Source organism: Perca fluviatilis, chromosome 8, assembly GCF_010015445.1.
Source record: "Perca fluviatilis chromosome 8, GENO_Pfluv_1.0, whole genome shotgun sequence".
Lineage (NCBI taxonomy): Eukaryota > Metazoa > Chordata > Actinopteri > Perciformes > Percidae > Perca > Perca fluviatilis.
Genome location: NC_053119.1, coordinates 11,389,225 through 11,404,368, shown reverse-complemented (window position 1 = coordinate 11,404,368; position 15,144 = coordinate 11,389,225).

The following is a 15,144-nucleotide window of genomic DNA, read 5'->3' as shown; positions in this document are numbered from 1 at the left end:
CAGCAGGAAGAGGAGGAGGAGGAGGAGGGAAGGGGGGGAGGGTGTAAGCAGGAGGAGAGCGTGAGCTGGCACTGATGTTGGCATCTGACTGGCGCAGAGGCAGGCCGCAGAGAGCACCTTGCTAAGTGGAATCAGATACACTGTGCGCCTCTCCAGTGGACTGCAGTCCAGGAATCTTCAGTGTCTAAAAAAACTGCAACCATCCCCCTCTGTCTCGGTCACTGAGTTCCTTAAAATCAGACTAGAATTTCAACTAGTTTGACTATGAAGGATTGTACAGGAATGGTAAGGAAAGTTAAGATTTGGGCACTTAACGCAGGCTGGCAGTGTCCCACTCTCAATCTGAGCTAAGCTAACTGGCTGCTGGCTCCAGCTTCATATTGAACAGACACATTAGAGTGGTATCAATTTTTTTTATCCTACTCCAATGGCAAGAAAGCAACAAAGTAAATTTGAATATTTCCCAAAATGTCAAACTATTCTTTTTAAAGTAAAAAGAAACATGCAACATCTAAGGTGGCGCAGGATTTCTTCCTTGCTCATCAATTGGAGCACTTTTCAGCACAACGGGCCAAAGATATCTATACTGTACTATGTTATTAGTAGTACAGGAGCAGAATTTATCTTATTAATCTTCCTAGTCATTGTCTAACATTTCACTGTGCGTTAAGATTTACCTTAAATAGGACGACTGTAAGGTACCTAGAACTTACCTCCGAACATAAGTACGCAAAAGTAGGTAGACATTCCACGTACTTTTGGCTGTAGCACCTACTATAATTACAATATAAAGTCACAAAGGAGTCACCTAAATCTAAATGTGTCTGTTTCCTGTCTCTTGATCTCTTCTACTTCCCTTTCTCAGAGCAACCCTCTGCTGCCTGTTTCCACTTTTCCACTCACTCCTCCTGTCATTCTCCTCCTCTCGCTGTCTCCATTTCTCTATGTTAATCTCCCATTACCAGAGATGCCATGTTAGAGAATGAGTGTTTTGAGGCAGCAGAGGCGTGTGTCTCTCTGTCTGCAAAGAGGCCAGCTAAATCTAAGACTGCTCTTTGAAACGTATACATCCAAATCTTGTCCGCCCCAACACTCTCCCAATTGCGCACTCTCCACTTCCGAAGCTATACATTTACAGAGCAGTCGATGGGAGGTGAGCTCTGTTTTCATGCTGCATTTATCTAACTTATGTGAAGAAAAAAACAAGGAGCTTTATTGAAGCACAATGTGGCCCCCTGGTGATAGGTAGGGGTAATGCCGAAGCTCTGCAGAGGTTTTCCTCTCTCAGCCCTACTGCTCTACTGCGCTCTCATTGTGTTCACACACAGTCTGGGCTTTCACGGTCAAGTCCGTAGCTGATTTAAGGAAGATACTGCACAATGAAGTTGAATCCAAAAGCTGCAGAGTTCAATTTGGAGAGGCAGATGGTTTACCATGTTAGTAAGCCTAATTTATCAGTGAGTCAAAATATTTGCACTGTGGTAATGGTTTTATACTGTAGTTTCAGTCCAAATCATGACCTTGTGGTTATGAGTAGCTCAGTGGATACAACATGGGGCCAAAGTCGTTAAAAATGTCACCAAGGAACAAAGAAACAAAACACCGGCAATCACAGATTGGCTAAACATTCTTCCAATTTATTGTGGGTAAAACTGGATGCATTTTACATTTCTGCTCTTTTGAAGAGCAATAATGTGGGTGTGCTGCCCTCAGCTCTGTGTCATTTTTGTGTGGGCAGTGTGTTTAGATAAACAGTGTTTGGCTTCCCTCCGTGGTGCCAGTGCACGGAGGGGTGGATCTCGGTGGACCTCAATGACATGTTTTTATAACATCCTGTGAATCTCGGAAGACCTCCGCTGCTCTGCTCCGCGAAGAGTTCCATCCACTGCCACCACAGAGGGAAGCCAAACACTGTGCATCTGAACACACTGCCATGACACAGAGCTGGATTTAAATCAGCAAAATATCTCTTTAACATTGCAATACATGCGGCACCAATGCCAATGGAAAGTCAATTAGCAAGTTAAACCAAAGGTCAATGTTGATTTATTTATGTAAGTTCAATTTTAACACATTACATGCCACTACCACGTAGTGTGGTGTTATAAGGTCGTAGCCATTTCATGTACGTATTTATGTGAAATTACGTTGTTTTAAAGTGATGGTTTGGAGTAATTTCACCCTAGGGTCCTTTGCACCATGACCTTGAGTAAAACAACCCCCCAGAAGCTTTTTTCACCTGGGTCGAACATTGAGAGAGTTAGCGTTATCAGCTGAATAGCTTAGCATAGGGGCTAATGGATCCACGTTTGTAACTCGTAAATGACCCCACTAATAATGCCAGAAATGATACCAAACTTCTACACTAGTACAAATAGTTTATGCACTCATAAAACGATGGATTGGAAAGTTTGTAACACCGAATGTTTTTCGGTGTTGTCGGCCCAAAGCACTCAGTAGCAGCAGCAGCAACAGCAGAGAGCAGAAGAGAGCAGGCAAGTGTTATTTACATACACTTCTGGTGTAATTACAAACTTTCCAATCCATCGTTTTATGAGTGCATAACCTATTTGTGCTAGTGTAGAAGTTTGGTATCATTTCAAGCATTATTAGTGGGGTCATTTACGAGATACATCACTGGATCCATTAGCCCCTGCGCTAAGCTATTCAGCTGATAACGCTAACTCTCCCAATGTTCGACCCAGGTGAAAAAAGCTTCTGGGGGGTTGTTTGGCTCGAGGTCACAGTGCAAAGGACCCTAGGGTGAAATTACTCTGAATCATCACTTTAAGCAGGTCATGTTTACCATTGTCACAGTTTGCCATTTAAACGAATGGCTGAGTTTAAAGGTCAAGTTTTTTGATTGAAATCATGTTTTAGTCAGAATCATTGAGTAGTACTACCACTTAACAACTTAACAGGTCTGATATGACGTATCAGGTACAGTATCTAACAACTTGTTGACATTGTCTGCTGCCATCCCATTAGGGCTACACAAATCGAATATTAAAGTGATGGTTCGGAGTAATTTCACCCTAGGGTCCTTTGCACCATGACCTCGAGCCAAACACCCCCCCAGAAGCTTTTTTCACCTGCGTCTAACATTGGGAGAGTTAGCGTAGAGTAGCGTTATCAGCTGAATAGCTTAGCGCAGGGGCTAATGGACCCACGTTTGTATCTCGTAAATGACCCCACTAATAATGCCCGAAATTATACCAAACGTCTACACTAGTACATATAGGTTATGCACTCATAAAACGATGGATTGGAAAGTTTGTAAGTACACCAAAAGTTTATGTAAATAACACTTGCCTGCTCTCTTCTGCTTTCTGCTGTTGTTGTTGCTGCTGTAAGACGAGTGCTTAGGGCCGTCTACAAATTACAACCTCGAAAAGAGATGCAACAAAAATATTTTTTATTTAACTTTTTTTTTTAAGTAAGTGCTGTAGTATAACTAGCAGGAGACAATTAATAATTGAGGTAAGTTTGGAGACATTACCTTATTTAATCATTAAATTAATAAATATTTTTGTTGTATCTCTTTTCGGTGTAGTAATTTGTAGACGGCCCTAAGCACTCTTCTAACTGCAGGTAGCAGCAGCAGCAACAACAGAGAGCAGAAGAGAGCAGGCAAGTGTTCATAAACTTCTGGTGTACTTACAAACTTTTCAATCCATCGTTTTATGAGTACATAACCTATTTGTACTAGTGTAGAAGTTTGGTATAATTTCGGGCATTATTAAATGTGTCGTTTAATACAAAAAAACGCTGTCCATTACCCCCGCACTAAAGCTATTCAGCTGATACGCATTACGCTTAACTCTTGTTTTTAGACCCAGGTGAAAAAAGCTTCTGGAGGGGTGTTTGGCTCGAGGTCATGGTGCAAAGGGTGAAATTACTCCGAACCATCACTTTAATTGCGGTCACAATTTTGACTTCCCACAGTTAAATGAAGATTATCAACTGCGATATAAAAACCGAATATCTATCACACGAAGAAATATACTAATAGTCCAGATCTACTTATTTTGATACAAAGATTTGTTCATCACAGGAATGTAGCACAACATGGAAATGCATCAGTGCTGTTTATTTAAATGTGAAAGTGCAATAAAAAATATTTTGTCCCTAAAATCAATGAATAATCGTGGTAGATAATCGTGATGTTAATATTGATCAAAATAATCGTGATTATCATTTTGGCTATAATCGTGCAGCCCTACATCCCATTAGGTTTTTTTTACATACAATCCTTAAAAGCCAGGTTTTCAGCCAAAGTCATATTTGAATACAGCTAAACCTTAAATGACAAAATAAATTCCAGATTGCATCTATAAGCCACAGTGACATAATGAAAACAATATATCCACAGAGACAGCCAGGCAGACATGTTGACAATGCCTGCGCCATTTCCTTTTTTTCTGTTCCCCATCCTCAGATGCTGAAGCTGGATAGCAGGTTTTCTGTCAACATGAGGAGATCTAAACTGAGGGCGGTGACAGTGTGAGAGAGACATGAGTGCAAGGCACGTCCTTATACAGACATCACACAGAGCATTAACGAGCGGTAACTAAATAAAAAATAAAAGGGGTTGATTTAGGGTTCAGGGTGGCCATGGGTGCAAGTGTAAACTGATTGCTATCATCAGTGACAGAGACAATCCTCTGCTCAGAAAACTGAAACACTGATAAAAGTTATAATAGGCTATACTTTTTTTAAAGCTAAAATCGGTTTGAGCAGAATTTCAGAGCAATTAACATTCTGTTATTAAACCTGTCAGTTTCTGACCTATTTTTCTCCTTACCTTGCCATCTACCTATCACTCTCTGCAACGACTGACAAGTGCACCAAGGTCGCTTCTTCTTCTTTTTTCTATTTTATGGCAGGGTGCAACTAGCGTTGCCGCCACCTAGACTGAGGTAGGCCCACACCACTGTTGCCTAAGGCAGAAGTTTCCATGTTTAATGTAAAAACATATCATTCTGCATAGTTCCAACAATATCTGCCAGTGAGTGCAGCAACGTACAACACATGAGCATGATTCATCACTCAGGGAATACTGTACACAGAGCAGTCAGGGAAGGAAAAGAGATAGTCGATAAAGAAAGCAACTAATTTCTGTTTTGTTTTTTTCAACTGTGTATTAAAAAAACTCAGTTGGCATTAATGGCAGTAGGAAAGCTCAGTAAGGAAACTGTCCAACCTGCAAACACCCAAACGCACCACCCACAACCTATCGCCCACCAACCACCCATCTCCACAGCCACACCTACATACCACACCTTGTACCCCTGCAACCGTTACAACCTCCTTGCAAGCTGTTCGCAGCCACGCCTTTCCCTTGTTTCTGGCGCAGCGAGGGACCCTGTGGCACCGGTTAGTTTCTGTAGCATCTTCTGCAGTGAGCTCACACAAAGAGAGAGGATTTGTTAAGTGAGTCAGTTCAACGGAAGGAGAAACATACATGCAAGCACATTTTTGTTTATGTGGACTGGGAACCTTCCAAGACACTACTCAGATGGTAAGAAAAATTTTAATAGTTGTGAAAAGAATCAGCTTATACTCTAAATGGTGTGTTTGACACTTGGGCAAGCATTGCAAACTTAACGGTTCAGTCCCTTAATGGTTTGAGTTTCATTCCTGTATGCTGAAGCCATTGAGTGAAATATATTCTGTATGCTGGAGCTATGGAGTGAAAATAATTACCATTTAAAAATATCCACATTTTACTGATCATTAATGGTGGAACTAAACAGAAATTGCTAAAAAGCTCTCCCTTGCAAACACTGGGTTATGTAACCCATCTGTCCCCTGCTCCAGGAAGTTTTCTATTAATTGCTTGTAAATTGTGCATTTAAAAAGAACATAGTGTATGACTTCAAATCAGGGTCTGACATAAGGCCAAAACTCATTAAGCATGAATTTGACATGCATCGAGGGAACTGGGTTTTGCATCTCACTGGGCATAGGCCTAATTAATACATTCTTTAAAGATATTTTCAAACATTTCACATTGGAATTCATGTTTTTAAATACACAACATTGAACTTCAACCATTTTGTCCTCAGTTGCCAAACTGCTGAGTGGGCAGAGACCAACCCATGACAAAGTGAAATTATGAACATGAGGCAGAAACTTATAATGTACTCCTCTGTCTAGCAAGTCAATAATCTCAACATTTCATCAATTTACTAAGCCACAGTAAAACCCACAATAGACAAAACTGCAGACTGGCTGACTAAGACTATCCCAATGGTATCAGCTCACTCTGTAAGAAGTACAAGACCCATTATTGTGAATGGTGTGGAACAAGTTTAGGCAACAAAATAATATAGACTTATTCCTATATGGCTGACTTGTCCAGTAGAAAGTCTGCTGCTCACTAATGGCTCTGGTCGTCCCCTGGCCCCTGTCACGTCAGTTTTGCCTCCTTCATTAAAAGCTTCGTTCTGCATTCTGTTGAGGAGGATACAGCTGTTCGGAGAGTGTTGCTTCAATGGGTCCACCATCTGCCATTTTGAGGAGTTTCACACTGTTCATTCATAATGAGGCAGTTCCCTTCCTGTTTTTGCTGAGGCATACCCTTCCTACAAAACCCAGTCCTCCACAATCTGTTGGAAACCATAAATGACGACACAAAATATTCTACACATACAGTAGCTGCTTTAGCCTAGACGTGAAAGAATGTTTTGAACATTTGTCAAGCAATCTTAAACAATCTCAAAGCATTTGTAATCTATTGCTTTGTATAAAATCGCCCACTTCTGTACTTACACTGGCTATTTTTAATTCATAGTGCGTTCACACTGATGAAGTATAGTGAAGGGCACTACAATTTTTCTAAACTCAACTAAATTGTGCCTAAACCTAACCACACTGTGACCATTTCACAATGTTTCACAACGACCGTTACATTCTCTGGTTTAGAAATGAGTATGAAAAAAAACGCTTCTGTGGGTCAGATAAGCGGGTAGGAATATACGACCCATATCAATGTATGGTTTAAAGGACTTGTACAATTATACCGTATAATAACATCTCTTCTAGGTACAAAGTAGCCTCCAATACAGCCCTATTTACCAAAATGCCTTACCCAATGACAGGAACTGCAGATTGTAATACCAGTAACACAGTGCTGGTATATGAGCGACTGTTATGGTTGGGCATCTAACTAGTGACTTTGCAGTTACTGTCCTCTCTCTACCTCTCACAGGACAGTGTGTCTGCAGTGCTGATGCTATCAGGGCCTCCACAGCAACACTGATGCTAAGTGTAAAGAGGAGAGGAATTTCATTACACGCCTGTCATACCTGGGCACATAACCTTACACCGAGAGAGTGCTGGCTCTGAGTTCAGACTGTTGTTGTCATTCGCCCCATCAGTCTGATATTACTGACAGAGCTGGCCTCTCTTGGCAAATTCAAACTTAACTATGAAGGATCTTGAGGCAAACTTAATAAAGGGCTGCCCATGCTTTGTTTATCCAAGATTTAAATAGGCTTGGCCTCTCACCCTTATCTTCTGCTGATGGGCGACTGACTATTGAGAGCTTGAGCAATTACTTTTTTATGTTAAGTGTGATTTTGATAAGTTTTGCTTATGTACAAAGCTCAGTGTTGATTATGTTGCTTATACTACCGTCCAGTCCTTTTTGAACAACTTATTTAACATTTTCTCCTGTTCTCACTATATTCCACAATAACTGAACACACCAGATGACCGGCAACAAGTACTTGTTAGGAACAAAAATGTGTTCATTAGATAAGAAACTGATCCTAATACTTTGCAGTGAGTAGTTTAAAAGATATTTGTTCATTGTTCTCCATTACCCTATTTTTGTAGCTTGAATGTTCTAAATAGCGGCAGGCTTTTGATAATATAACTGTCATCCTGAAATGAGTTCATTATGCACTTTTATCATGTTAGATGTGCTAGAAACCGCACTGTCTGAGACTTAACTTCTCACTTGGCGTGAGAAGCCCAAATTTATTTTGCCAGAATTTAATACCGTCATTTAGTGCTTTGCTCCCTCTCTTGGTTTCGACTAATCCTTTTTACTCCCACACTGACGGCTGAAAAGGGAGAGAGAGAATAAGACGGAATGAGATAGAAAGAGCACGAGAGCCTGTGAGGGAGGTGAGGGTGAGAAATGAAGTCAGAAGTTGTGAGGGAGGATAAGGGTAAGGATACAGGAGGGGAGTGTGGGAGAATGGGAAAAGTGAACATCAGGACAGAGAGGATGAGAAGGCAAGGGACTGAGGACAAAAGGAGCCTGAGAAGACATGAGGGAGGAAGGTTAGAAGTGCTCAGGAGGGACCGTCCATTTACGGCTTGGCAAGTTGCTCTCAGCCTCTGCAGACATGCAGTAATGGCTCTATTACCAAAGGCCAAACCATCACCAAGGACCTCTTTGAAAACATGTTTCCCTTAAAGGCTGCTGGCATTATCACATGTTCCTCTGGCTCCTTTTCAGCTTGCTCTTCAGAGATTTTATGATGCGAGCATGATGTCCTTAAATGCAAAATACTCTGTGCACAGAGAGAGAGAGAAATACATTTTCACACCACAAAGGATGGTGCCATTGATGGCAAAACAGCTGACATTGACATTAAAGTTGTGGAGGACAGCATGGTAGATGAGCGTACACATTTGCCCTCGGTTTCTTCTGTCACTGTTCCTTTTCAATTTCATTTCATAAAGCCCTAACATATTTGCTGCAATATACCACTGTGAAATTAATTTCAAAGCATACTATAACAGCAATAGGCAAAATAGACTGTGACCTTTTAAAATAGCTGAGATTATTGATTTGATTTAGCCTTATTTGGTCTCATACAGTACAGAAGTTTAACTATCATCTAAATCGGTGTCCACAGCAGTGACACACAAGTTTAACATAAACTGACTGCATCCTTTTATGGCACCAAGGTTGTGTGAAAGAGGCTGATGAAGAAGCAGCATAAATCATATAAACAACTCAGAGCAGAGACAAGAGTAAACACTTATTTTGTCCAATTCATTTCTTTTTTCGCACTATTTGGCTAAAGTTGATAAGAAGATACTGTCCCTCACCAAGGTCAAGCTAAACATACAAAGTCGCAGTTAGATACATTGAAGAAGCTTCAAATACAGTAAAAGCGTTTTTCATTTTTCGTTTGCCATTCAATTTATTCATGTCCTTCACAAATAACCTCATAGCGAAGAATGATGGTTTGGTTTTAGTAGGAAAGTATGGATGAGCTAAAAGGTTGTAGCAGCTACCATGCTAAATGGGGTTCAAGAGGTTCAGGTGGCACAGTACGTGCGTTCTGTAAATTCTGTAATCAGCAAGTACAGCAAGATACAAAAACTACGTGATTCATGCACACATTCATGTAAATATCTACCTTTTTGTGGTGATATGAGGATATGCAGTATGGATATATTACATACATTTTGTGAATGAATCTTTGTCTAATCACTTTAAATCATACAGTGAGTACATACAACACATTCTCACACCCAACTCGTAAAATAAGGACGTTCGGTCAGGAGCCTTTCTCGTTCTTATTTGACGTTAAAAGTCTCCTTTAGCGTCTCATGTAAACGTGCTTGGTCGCCACTATTGCCGTCCCTTTTTCGTCCCTTTTGACGCGCTTGGTCGGGACGGGTGAACGGAATCGCGGAGGTTTAGGAGAAAAACAACGGGGAAAGGACGCCTCAAAAGCCGGGAAACACACCGCGGGGTGAAGCGCGACAATAACGGAATCGCGGAGGTTGGGTTTAGGAGAAAAACAACGGGGAAAGGACGCCTCAAAAGCCGGGAAACACACGCCGTAGACTGGGGAAAAAAAAGAAAAACAACGGGGGAAGGACGCCTCAAAAGCCGGGAAACACACGCGGAGACGGGGAAACAAAACGCCATAGACGAGGGAAACAAAAGAAAAACAACGGGGAAAGGACGCCTCAAAAGCCGGGAAACGCGAACCCGAGTCTCCTGAGTGAAAGTCCGGTGTTTTACCCCCAGCCACCGTCCTTACCCAGCAATTTCCCGTTACATACCACTCGCTAAATCTCATCCAACTGCGGCTCTCCCCAGTACGTTACACAAATACGCCGAAGGGTGCCTTTTTCGTGAAGGCAGGACACTGACCAAACGTACTTATTTTACGAGTTCGGAATGAGAACGGGTTGGTACATACAGTTTTTAAAATTTGTTATAGTTGCCTCTAGTGCTGAAATAATTAATCATTTAGTCAATATAAACGTTGGCTTCATAATTAAGCAAGTTAGTCGACGTTTTGGATTAATTGATTAATCATTTTAAAGTATTTGTCAAAGAAAAATTGCCAACATTTACCTTCTTCAGCTGAGGATTTTGTGTTTTTTTTTTAAATATGTATATATATATATATATATATATATATATATTATGGTTAATTAAATATCTTTGGTTTGGATAAAGTAAGGAATGTGAAGATCGCACCTGGAGCTCCTGGAGATTAGAATGTAATGTATGTCCCTCTCTGGCCAAAAAATGAATAGGAATTACTTTACAAAAGAACAAACTTATGGCTACCATAATGTTGTAGACTCTGGTGACTATTGTGTATGGGGGAGACTGGGATTGAGTAATGATTCAGTGTTCACATTAAAAGTCCCAAGTTGGAACTGCATAGTAGGCATCTATTGGTATGCATTATTAGATGGAAAGATTTAGAGTTTGGGAACAATGCAATTTCACTGCAAGTACAACAGGATGAAAAATCAACAGAATCATGATATTGGCTGGCAGGATTATTGAAAACAGCTTTCTTTTTTCACATTTTTCACAATCCAGGGGGGAAAGGAAGTCAAATGGCATTTATTGAGGCTATAAGGCTAGGCTAGGGATAATGGAAAATTGCTCATGAAAGCGAAGAAAAATGCCTCAAATAGAAGAAGAAAAATCAAGTCTGGATCCGGCTCTAAGCCATTACAATAGTATAGAGGCAGAAAGAATGTAGGGCGAGAAAATGAGTCGGCACGATTAAAGATTATGTGGGACCTGAAATGGTCGATTCGGGTTATGGCGTGCCATCTTGAAATTAACAACTCCATCTGATGGTCTAAATTTGGTCTGTCAAACGCAGTAGGTGGAATTGAATCCCACATCTTCCGGTCGTGCAGCTACTAGCAGCACATGCCCAGTTCTCCAACCTGCGTCCCTGGCAAACAAGGAAGCAACATCCCCTCCTGCCAGCTTCACGGCTGACTGACCCCCCTCTCGCAACTTCACTTTGTAGCTTAATAAATAATGAAGGTTTGGTTTCTCAGAGGGGTGTCTGCACACTGTGCACCTGGACACCCTGTATGTCTGCTGGCAGGCATTAAAAAGAGGCCGCCAACAAAACGCAAGGAACCGCAACCACTTTCTGCCACCCACTACATCATGTTTAGATTAGAGAGGCATTTTGACTAAACTGGCGCTTTTTCTCTTGGGGGTTTGCACATATTGGTGTAATGGAATTGAAGTGAATGGAATATATTCATTCATAGATTGAATTCACTGGCAGTTGCCAACAAATTGGACACTGCTGCTCTCTGCAAACAGAGCAAGACAGTTGATGTATCTGAGGTGAAAAGGTGTAAAAGGCTAAGGTAAGAGGCTAGGTGTAAAGATGCATTTAGAGTTTCAGTGACTTGGCAATAACATGACAACGATGAAGCTCATTTGAAAGGAGCATTGGCTCTGTAAGCCTTGGATTTCAAACAGCTTCTGAGAACAATGTGAGTCTCGTGTCATTTCCACGTGGCTCTCTCCTGACCTTTACAGTATACTATTCAAATGAGAAAACACCAGAAACAGAGAGTGGAGACCTAATCTTCAATAATATGGGAATCAATCCTTCATATGGAGATAGTAGTAGTTGAATGATTAGACAGCCAGTGGCTAGTTCAAATCTCCAGACTGACTGTAAACATGAGTGAAATTAACAAGCAATCTGAACAAGATAGACTCCCGTCTCCCTCAACAAACACTGAGTTTCCTTTGGGCAAGGCATGCACAGGAATCGTCCACCCTCAGGTACTCTTATATTATTACACATCACAGTCTGTGATCTCCAGGTGTTCTTTCCAGCAGAAATGGTGTCATTTACTTTTTTTGTGGCGTGCGTTTTGCCTCAACCTCGTCCACTTCTACTTCAGTGGGCAATTTCCCACATTGCCCAGAATGACTGGAAAATCCCCAGAGAACAGGAAGGAACGTATTGCATTCAGCTGTGGGTTAAGCATGTAGGTGGAGAGAGCCAGACAGATAGCAACAGCATTAAAAAAGCAAGAGAGCATGAGCTTTTGCACTCTGGTGAAAGCTGCGTGCCTCACACAAAATGTAACATGTCTTGTGGCTGCATTGCATTCTGGTCTACTGAGCATTCTGTCAGGGTAGAAATGTGGATGTTCTATGATGGATTTCGGCATTATAAGGTGAGCATGAGTGCACAATGGTGAGTCTACAAAGAAAGCCTTTCACTCTGAGGTACTACAACAAAACCTGTCATTCAGTTTAATGTTCATGTTTTAGACATGTCTCTTACAGAACTACTACTAAATGCATTTATTTATTATAAGAGATACATAGTAAATAAATTGTGTCATAAAGTGTTTTAGGGTGTCAGTCCCAGTCCCAGTGGTCGTTGACAGTAACCCAGAATATGTTATTGAGGTTGTTGTTAGCAGTCTCTGATGTAAAATGGTGACAGACCGTAAGACTGCATTTGTGGCCTTTGACTTAAAAAAAAAAAACTAAGCTCTTGGGGAAATGGTAAGCCTTTTCTGTCGATAAAAAACAATATGTATTTGATCTTGAAATTGAATTAATCAGCGTTCTAATCAATAAAACCTTTGCTGATAACCAGGTTAAATGCAAACTGGAGCAAGACAGCACAGAGGCTCTCATCAGTGAGTTGCAGGTGCAGTCCGGTCTGGCTATTTCTTCATTTTCCTGCTGACCAGGCATCAGTACTTTTTAATAAGATTCATTCATCTTCCCTTCATGCTCTCTCTGCTTACTTCTTTATTGGATCCGACTGCTGACAGCTATTATTCCCCATGGAATCTATTTACTCACCATTTAGGTAATATTACACTTACTTTGTATCAGTTCGAAGCAGGAGGATAGTATATTAAGCCTGGCAAAATGTTATATTAGCTGGATAACAGATAAGCATGTTACTAGTCTGGATGGACTGGCTGGTACGTTCCTGTAGGCTAGATGAGGAATTATGCAAAACTGAAATATTACCGTATCAGTTGTGGTAATTATAAATGCACTGGCTTTCTGATGTCTGGAGTCTGGTTCAAATCAGGGGAAGCAGAGAGCTGACGTGTTTTGTTAGGGCATTATTATTTAAGTCAGTGTGTTCAGCATGCTGGGCATTTGTATAGACATTTAAATGCAAGAAAGAAAGAAAGAAACATTAAATGCATCAACAAATACAGCGAGTGCTCTGACAAAATAAGGTTGAATAGAGCCTTCAATGGCATTAGCATGCAACAAAGTAAGCTTACACACTTAGCCTTCTCTTTATTGGATTTCTGCACAGTAAGCCATTTTCAAATTTAGATACCATTTCTTCTAGCTGAAAGTTCAAATGTCTGAACTAATACCTTTTTCACCCAAAGGTTTTTAATAATACCTCAAAGGACAGCGATGCTTTGTAGTGTTTCCCACACTCTCACCTTCTTCTCTACATTTTAGACAAAAGAATCGGTGAGTCTCAATAGCCTGATTTAACCAGACTTCAACTATTTGATTGATCTGATCTTGAAAACGCTGTCGTATCTCACCATTGTAGGCCACAGAAAGCTGTCTGGTTTATATCCTATGGTGTCAGCTGTAGCTGAAGGCAATGCGATGCATCAAAAAAGCTCTGGGACTCATTACCAATTCTCCCTTCCAAAGAGGGATTAAATATTATTTATAGGGCAGGGGGTAGCCCTAAGTTCACTTCAATTGCTTCTGCCTCTGTTGTCAATCGAAATGATATGCTTGCAAGCATGAAGCCTTTATTGGAGAGCTGGATGTATTGGAGAGTTAAAACTTTCTCCATTTCGCTACAGGAAGTGTGCGTGATGAGCTGCAACCTAAATGACACTGAGTGCATTGATATTGACTAACAATATGCAAGTAATTAGAATCCATCTATATATTCTGATCTGCAAGTAATCATCTGTGTTCATGACTATTGGTCACTTTCCGTTTTAGTTAAATATAGACAGGATAATAAAAGCTTTTGTAAATTAAAGATAACTACTCAAGATTAAAACACACCCGAGAGTTTGTGTTAAATACTCATCTCTCACAGAGAGTCACTTAGAGCAGAGTGGTTTTTTTTCTTCCTTTTCTTTTTTTTTTTCGTAACACTACCCCACCTTACCCATTCGTCTGAGGTTATGGTGCACTAAAACACACTCCACTGCCTCCACTGACCCTGTCCAGCATCATAGATCTACATTACAGACTTGGACCTGCATAGGCTGTCTTTGTGACTGATTCTGCCGTGTGCCTCTCCTAGTCCTCCTCCTCCTCTCTTCACAAGGGCAGAACTCTGAGTTCTTGTAGTTTTTGGAGAGTTCCAGTGCAGTAATCTGTGAAGCCGTAACTCACAACTTTTCATTTGTTAATGAATACCCTTTTATTAGTCTGTGAAACTTCATCAATTAAGAAAATAATCTTGGAAATGGCATCTTTTTAGAGATAAACGCTCTACAACAGTGATTAATGAAATGCCCTGATACATGCATTTGCTGTTGCATCTACACATTTAAAGTTCTTTTGTGTCATCTTAGAAGTGAAATTTGTGTTGCAGGGACTGAACGATAAGAACAGCGATGTCCTTCAGCACAGCCAAGTAGCACTGATCTTTTAGATGTTTACTGTGTAATCTTCTAATCAGTACAGCTCGGGCACATTTATTCATTTTGTCTGTCTGTTTGAATGCTGCTCTAGCAAGCAGCAGCGTGGAATTTAAAAGGCTTCCCTTTCATTAGCGATTCTACTTGTCACTTAGCTACCCGTCTAAGGGTTTGTGCATCCGTCACCTGCTTTCTCGTTAGGGTCCAAATCCTTTGTCACAAGACCATGGCTTTATGAGCAGGTATCCATCTCGGTTTTTGGATGTT